This window comes from Lissotriton vulgaris, chromosome 2_1, assembly GCF_964263255.1.
Source record: "Lissotriton vulgaris chromosome 2_1, aLisVul1.2, whole genome shotgun sequence".
Classification (NCBI taxonomy): domain Eukaryota; kingdom Metazoa; phylum Chordata; class Amphibia; order Caudata; family Salamandridae; genus Lissotriton; species Lissotriton vulgaris.
In genome coordinates this window covers 918983909-918991919 of record NC_141687.1, presented here as the reverse complement: position 1 = coordinate 918991919, position 8011 = coordinate 918983909, and the positions used below count along the sequence as shown (strand labels likewise).

Below are 8011 nucleotides of genomic sequence, written 5' to 3'. Positions count from 1 at the left end.
AGAGTCTCCCCAGTCTTGAATTAGAATCTGACTCCAATCCAGAGCATGAACACTCAAATACAGGGCAGATCATGTCGTGCAGATGTTACATCATATTATTTTTAAGGTGAGTCAAAAATATAATCACATCAAATTAAACAAAACATTATTTCTATGGCACAAACAAAAAAATAGTTTGCGCTGGTTTGATAACAATATATATTTCTTCCATATCATGATAACAAAAATGAATAGTATTACAAAAATATATATATTTTTAAAGTTTATATAAGAATTTTAAAACATGGCTCACAAATATAAATAATGTTATTAATTTCTTCTTCCTCTACTCGCACTACTTTTCTCTGCAGTAGTATTTGTGGAGTACCAGACACATCACTACTAAATGTATGTCTGCATATCAGTGGCGCAACAAAACTTGATGCCCCCCCCCCTCCCCGCACCCCCCCAGCAAAGTATATAGAGGGGAACCCCTCTGGACTCACTCAGAAACTCTCAGACCAGGTGTAATGGCTGGATTTTCTGAGTAGGTGGGATCAGCCCCCAGGGGCCCCTCCAACCCAGCCAGAACGTACTCACCTTCCCTCCTCAGGACCACCTATCCAGGCACCTGGTACCTACCTGAGGATGGGGAACTCGCAATATACAAGCTCATATTATCAAAAACACCACTAAATCTATAGGGATACTAAGAATACTTACTGATTACTAGGGATATCCATACCCTACACCACACTTATTTACATCAGTTGGTCTCGCGGCCACTCAGACCCAGACCGGTCTACCCTAGGGCAGATATTGCGCACAATCCGGTGCGACTACACATGGGCCTGCAGAACCCAATGCTCCCGTTTCCAAACGCTCAACAATCCTGTCGAACTCCACGTCAGTATTCCCCCCTGACGCTCTCACTTATTCAAGCCACAATCCAGTGGGTATCGGCACTGGTAGTCCTCCCCAGTGTTCTCACTAACGCCGCATATCAACGACGACCACATTCCTATGAACACCTATACATATATATATATATATTGGGAAGTCTCTTCACTAAGGGTCTGCTACTACAATATTAGGAGTTAGCCAATTAATATCATGCGTCCCCTATTCTTGGCATCATAGGTCCACTCACTCCCTATTTATGTGATCACCACTTACCTGATTGGGATTACTCATCCATTCACGTGCCTAGCACTCACCTAGGAGCTACATTTACCTATATTGACCAAAAATATGAAGCGCATGGCAGTTCATTAATAAACTGGGGGTCTCTTTAATCACAATAATATAGATACATACACAGATCTGACAAAGACTATAGGTAAAACACACCACTTGAAAGAGAAGGATTAAACATAACAGGAACACTCCGCTGAAAGGGAAAAGATTAGCAATGCAAAAGCCCAGGGAATAAAGATAAGATTAAGATGCAAGTGTAAAGTAAATTAATATAACAGGAACGCCTTCACCTTATTAGTGTGTAGTCTTGTTCTAGCTGTCATCTGGGTTCCTCTCTCGTCTGTGCCTTGGCTCATCTCAGCCTCTCTCTCTCTCCTGCACTCTTGGGTACACCTCTGCGCTGATCACTCTGTCTCTGGACTCCTCTCCCCCACACGAACTGTCTCTCCACCTTCCGTCTTCAATCTTAATGGTTCCTGCCGCTCTGATCACCGTTCATTCCACTAGCTTATTCACTCTGTCTCTGCGCCAATGTCCAATTAACTCCATCTGCTCTCATAGGTTAGTCCACGAGCTCTCCTCTATCTCTTCTAAAAGGCATTACTTCAGACTCCAGCTATTCACACCTCCTCCTGATAAGCAACTGCTTCTGACTGCTTCCTTCAGTTCCAGCTCACTATTCAACTCAGCTCTTCTCCAGATTGAACCCTCTCTCTCTCTCTGCCAACTCCACTCCACTGCTCGACTCTCTGCTGGACTCTCTGGCTGACTCTCTCCTCGACTGACTGACTCCGCCTCTGCACTTCACAAATATAGAATGCTGTTTCGTCATGGAAAGTTCCAGCCATCAGCCCGCCTCTCACCAGGCCTCTGCATCACCTCGCATCAAGGACACACACCCAGCCGGCCGGCCTTTTGTTGTGTCTTCTACACAGAGAATAATACAGCCTACCGATAAGGGCTGGCCCAGACCGGTTCTCTCCAAGTGAAAAACAGCCTTAACTATAAACTTTGCCTTTGCCCTGAAAAGCCTCCCAGTTTCAACAAAATGGAGTCCCTCTAGCTCTAGGCCTGTAGGCCTGAAAGGGGTGAAATGCTCCTTAGCTCTGTCAGAATACCTACATAAACCATACCAATATGTCTAATATGTCAAAGCCAATAGGCAATAGACAGGTTAAAGTCAAGAATAAAGGCATATTAAGCAGCTATCCTCTTCTAGATCTGGAAAAAGGGCTTAAAAGGGCCAACACAGGCTAAGAATACCTATACTAGATGCGAGCAAGACTAATGATCTATATCACTGCTAAATAAAGCCAAAAACTCTGCCATTACATTGCACCCTAGATCCTTATCTTGCGAGCATCTTATAAACAACAACAACCATCTAAACAAACATCAACATAATCTATCCAACATAGGCTAAGAATACCTATCCTAGATGTGAGCAAGATTAAGATCTATATCACTGCTAAATATCTCTGCCATCCACCCTTAGATCCTTATCTTGCGAACATCTTATAAACAATAACATCTAGATAAACAAACATCAACACAATCCATCAACAAATCAAAACCTAAAAAACTCCCTAAAAACAATGACAACTCAAAGAAATTCCACCTGAAACCTAATTGTAGGGAATAGAAACCTAAAAACAAATCAAAGCACCCTTGACTTGAATGCTGAAACATATCTGATAACAACAGAAACTAACCAAAGCATCCTCAAACTAAATGTGCCTCAACTTCTAATGATAACTGGTGAAATCTAGTGATGTAGGGACTTATGTGTTGAATGAAAATAGCAAGGGGCCTAAATGGGGCCTACTTCGGACAACTTCAGGCTAAATGAGGCCTACCTACTATTGTCAACTTAAGAACTAAATGTGTTTCAACTTCTAATGAGAAAACAAGAAAGGGCCTAAATGAGTCCTACGTACTATAGGCAACTTAAGCTAATGATGACTCATGAAACTATTGGTGTAGGGGCTTGTTTGTGGGATGAAAATAACAATAGGCCTAAATGAGGCCTACCTGCTGACATTCGTCAATTTAAAGTGAAATCTGAGAAATAAACATGACAAACTGTGTCAAGGTTTGGGCAAACATTAATACATAATCATACTAAAAGACACACCACCCAGAACAATCCAAATTTTAAGGTAACCACCCTTTGATCAATCAAGGTGAAAATGTAAGAACAGTAAAAAACAAAACAACAACCCCATTTGTGCAAGGTAGCTGGTGTAACATCAAGCTTAAATCACACAGTGGAGCACATGTGTGCGCCGCCATTCAAAAAAGTCCTTCATTGGCAAAAACTGTTTTGAAGAAAACAGGAAAACTATAATAGGTGACATATTTTTGCTTTAAAAAGTGGGGCCTGCTTGTCCAAGGGATTATGGATCAAAATACATGTATAATTCTGTCCCAAATAAAACATATTTGTGTTATTCTTTTTTTTTTAAAAGTGGGGCCTGCTCGTAGAGATGTTAACAAAAAGACGCAGGCCAAGCGATTAAATAAGTCAGTCCAAATTCTTCAGTGTAGGCCACCACCCTGCATCTTCGGTATCCAGACACTTCCTCCAATGCGGCCATCCATCACCCTTCCGGTCTGGTCTGGTCTGGTCTGGTTCCATCATCCAAAAACAATAAACTAAAATAAAAACTTGAAAGTAAAAAGCTAAAACAAGAAAAGGAAGTGGAAGGGGGACGGACCCACGCAGAACCACAACCACAGCAATCCTAGGAACAAGAGAACAAGTATCATTATTCTTGCAAAAATAAAATTTTCCATTTAAAAAGCACCCCGGGTGCCTTTCAGTGTTGGGAAAAAAAACTCAATTAATTAAAAACAGATTTCTAAAGTCAAGACATAATTAAACTCATATATGTATTAATATTAGTTTGGGCAAAATCTAATTGTTTACATGCACAGGCAGAAGGGCCTATTTCATACACTAATCCTTCATGGGACAGCCCCTCCCTTCAGAGCAGGAGCCAGGCTACAGTGTGACGCTACTTTGGACTACCGCCAAGTGATGAGCCACTCAGCCTCAGCAGGGCACTGCAAGCCTCCCATTTCCCTGGTCAGAGAAGCCCGCCCAGACCCATCATGACTAACTAACTCCAAGGGAAGAGCCAGGTCACCCCGCCCTTAAATAAACAAGCCGTTCGCGGAAGAAAATTGAACTGTAGCCAATCATAACAAACTGGGACGTGATCGAAACTAGCAGAATGAAGGGAAGAAAAAACTCGTCTGCACAGACCAGCTGGTCTGCCAAGGTCGAAAAACAGATTTCTCATGCCTTATTTTCTAACTAACGGAAGCTAGAATTTAACAAAAAACAATTCTGTTACAGTGTACTGCCAATTAAAAAAGCTCCAGTTTTTAAAAATACTTTAGTCCAACTAATTCAGCTAAAGGCAAGACACTTAAAATATGGGCACTTATTTAGAAAGGGGCAACTACCTTTGGCACACAAGATTATACATTCTGCATTTGAGAAAAAACGAATTAACATGGTCCATTTGTCAAAGAGAAATAATTTGTAAAACAACATAAAATGCAGATACATTTCAACATTGTATTTAATGTAAGGTTTTGCTGACACATTTATAAAAGCATACATTTTAATTCACATTTGGGAAAATAATAATGTTACATTTTAACATTTTTTCTTTCAAAGGCACATGGTTGCCTTTCACTAATTAGAAGCACATGTCACCATGCACAGTCGGGCAAGATTTAGTAGTCTCAAACCAACACATTCCTGTCTAGATGGAAACCCCTCACAGAAATAATTAATGAAAATAGCTCGTAGCGTGCACTCTAACGGGCCATCTTTTTAACATTTCACTCATTTAAAAAAAAAAAAACACAGCTTCCTCCGTAAGGTTGATTTATAACCACATCAGTTCCAAGGCAAACCCACACAAAAATTCGTAGACGCATTTCAAAAGGAATGTGAAATGAACAGAACCCTTCTCAAAACACAAGATGTTACCTTTCCGTCAAGAAACTGACAAAACACATAGGCTGACCAAGGAATCAAAAAAAAGTCAAAATCAAACCATCAAATAATCCACTGACTTTTATAGTCAGGTCAGATAACCATGCATGTTGACAGCATGTAAAAAATAAAGACTGCCATCTCAACTCAAGATATTAACCCTTTGGCAGCTCAAGCACAATCATTTCTTCACGTTCACAGCTAATACGTACACATATTTTCAAAAACGTTATCCCCAAGCACCCGAGAGAGATCCAGCTCTCTCCTGCCAAACGTAATGAGAACATGCCCTGTCCAAGCCATGACCACATGGCGCTATTCACAAGCCATATTTACAAGACAAGCCTTTCACAAACAACATTTCCAAGGCGCAATGCACAAGGAACACAGCAGATTAACATAAGAACATGCACCTCACAAACCACATTAAAATGGCGCTATTCAAAAGCCATATGTACAAGACAAGCTTTTCACAAATAACATTTCCAAGGCGCAATGCACAAGGAACACAGCAAATTAACATAAGAACATGCACCTCACAAGCCACATTAAAATGGCGCTATTCAAAAGCCATATTTACAAGACAATAAACAAACTCAAAAAATGACACGCTTTTCACAAGGAATATATCCAAAGCACCATTCACAAGCAACACAGCAGATCAACATGAGAACATGCACCTCATAAGCCACAATAATATGGCGCTATTCACAAGTCATATTTACAAGGAGCTATATTCAAAAAACTCCACAGATCATATTAAAATGAACACATTTCACATTGCACAGCATAAGCAGATGCAGCAAGCAATTTAATGGGCAATTTAAAAGCACTTTTTACACACATTTATACAATTGGACCATCACAAAGATGTAACTGGCTTCCTCATGTAATGCCATCCTTTAACTCTGACAGTTTAAACACCAAGATGAAAACCATTCCTTCCACCCTGAATAAACCAAATGCCATGATGTAATGCAATCTCCTCACGCTGCAACTGTTCAAGCCCTTATGTCTAACAAGCTACATAAACTGCAACATTACGCCAGATGGAACCAGCGTTCAGGGCACTCCCTCAGAACACATGGGAACCTCTCTAAGCACATGGCCAGGCACACAGGCTTCGTAAACTGTCCGACTACGCCAAAATGTAATGGCTGGATTTTCTGAGTAGGTGGGATCAGCCCCCAGGGGCCCCTCCAACCCAGCCAGAACGTACTCACCTTCCCTCCTCAGGACCACCTATCCAGGCACCTGGTACCTACCTGAGGATGGGGAACTCGCAATATACAAGCTCATATTATCAAAAACACCACTAAATCTATAGGGATACTAAGAATACTTACTGATTACTAGGGATATCCATACCCTACACCACACTTATTTACATCAGTTGGTCTCGCGGCCACTCAGACCCAGACCGGTCTACCCTAGGGCAGATATTGCGCACAATCCGGTGCGACTACACATGGGCCTGCAGAACCCAATGCTCCCGTTTCCAAACGCTCAACAATCCTGTCGAACTCCACGTCAGTATTCCCCCCTGACGCTCTCACTTATTCAAGCCACAATCCAGTGGGTATCGGCACTGGTAGTCCTCCCCAGTGTTCTCACTAACGCCGCATATCAACGACGACCACATTCCTATGAACACCTATACATATATATATATATATTGGGAAGTCTCTTCACTAAGGGTCTGCTACTACAATATTAGGAGTTAGCCAATTAATATCATGCGTCCCCTATTCTTGGCATCATAGGTCCACTCACTCCCTATTTATGTGATCACCACTTACCTGATTGGGATTACTCATCCATTCACGTGCCTAGCACTCACCTAGGAGCTACATTTACCTATATTGACCAAAAATATGAAGCGCATGGCAGTTCATTAATAAACTGGGGGTCTCTTTAATCACAATAATATAGATACATACACAGATCTGACAAAGACTATAGGTAAAACACACCACTTGAAAGAGAAGGATTAAACATAACAGGAACACTCCGCTGAAAGGGAAAAGATTAGCAATGCAAAAGCCCAGGGAATAAAGATAAGATTAAGATGCAAGTGTAAAGTAAATTAATATAACAGGAACGCCTTCACCTTATTAGTGTGTAGTCTTGTTCTAGCTGTCATCTGGGTTCCTCTCTCGTCTGTGCCTTGGCTCATCTCAGCCTCTCTCTCTCTCCTGCACTCTTGGGTACACCTCTGCGCTGATCACTCTGTCTCTGGACTCCTCTCCCCCACACGAACTGTCTCTCCACCTTCCGTCTTCAATCTTAATGGTTCCTGCCGCTCTGATCACCGTTCATTCCACTAGCTTATTCACTCTGTCTCTGCGCCAATGTCCAATTAACTCCATCTGCTCTCATAGGTTAGTCCACGAGCTCTCCTCTATCTCTTCTAAAAGGCATTACTTCAGACTCCAGCTATTCACACCTCCTCCTGATAAGCAACTGCTTCTGACTGCTTCCTTCAGTTCCAGCTCACTATTCAACTCAGCTCTTCTCCAGATTGAACCCTCTCTCTCTCTCTGCCAACTCCACTCCACTGCTCGACTCTCTGCTGGACTCTCTGGCTGACTCTCTCCTCGACTGACTGACTCCGCCTCTGCACTTCACAAATATAGAATGCTGTTTCCTCATGGAAAGTTCCAGCCATCAGCCCGCCTCTCACCAGGCCTCTGCATCACCTCGCATCAAGGACACACACCCAGCCGGCCGGCCTTTTGTTGTGTCTTCTACACAGAGAATAATACAGCCTACCGATAAGGGCTGGCCCAGACCGGTTCTCTCCAAGTGAAAAACAGCCTTAAC

At 42.1% G+C, this 8011-nt stretch overlaps 1 long non-coding RNA gene across 1 annotated transcript; it reads right to left on the bottom strand.

The window, feature by feature from the left end:
- Positions 1-1250: 1250 nt before the first annotated feature.
- LOC147731413 (uncharacterized) lies at positions 1251-7754 on the bottom strand. The gene is made up of 2 exons (XR_015308631.1): positions 7198-7754; positions 1251-1460 (listed from the first exon to the last, which is right to left on the bottom strand). It is a non-coding gene; the product is annotated as an uncharacterized LOC147731413 (long non-coding RNA).
- Between the last annotated feature and the right edge of the window lie 257 nt (positions 7755-8011).